Below are 719 nucleotides of genomic sequence, written 5' to 3'. Positions count from 1 at the left end.
AGGTACAGGCACGGCTTTTTCCCACACGTCTCATCAGTACAGTTCGGTTGGTGGAGCAGGTACTTCGGCACAAAGTCACACACAGCACTATCACTAGAACACTTAAAATCTACACACACAGCTCACTACACACACACACACACACACCGCAGACTCTTGATGTAATCACTGGCTTCTTGTCAACACTAGCACACACATACAACACTGTTAATCCAGGTGATAATCGTTCAGGTCGGGTGAGGGTGATGACGCGGAGCAATAGCTACCACCCATAAGCCCTTGCTTCTAAATCCATTTATTAAATTGGTGATACTCCGAACGACCGATGTACAGCTTTAAAATGAAAATTAACCAAAAACTCAACCAAAAAAAAATCCCTTATTTCAGCAGACACCTAGTCGGGGCCCTAGAGGGGAAACAGTGCCAGGGACTGTTTGTGATGTCACCCTTGGAGCCCACTGATCGCATTCGACGCAGAAAATCCAAGGAAACTCTCCAAACTGCCGAAATTCCACCACAACTGTGCTAAATTTTAGCCTTATTTTTTTTTGGTGGGGGGTGTACCACGTGAACGCGGAGGTTAAACGATCATACCCTCGTGCCGAAAGGTGCCGCAGAACTTCTTTATGTAAGGCGCAAAGAGCCAGGCACATACTCCGGCCCCCGACCCCTTCTAGTCGAAACTGATATCGCGAAGCCTGTTACGCGAGACGTGGTCT

The sequence above is a fragment of the Frankliniella occidentalis genome, unplaced genomic scaffold, assembly GCF_000697945.3.
Source record: "Frankliniella occidentalis isolate FOCC.00 unplaced genomic scaffold, Focc_3.1 Scaffold68, whole genome shotgun sequence".
In the NCBI taxonomy this organism is placed as follows: Eukaryota; Metazoa; Arthropoda; class Insecta; order Thysanoptera; family Thripidae; genus Frankliniella; species Frankliniella occidentalis.
This window is presented reverse-complemented; position numbering follows the sequence as displayed.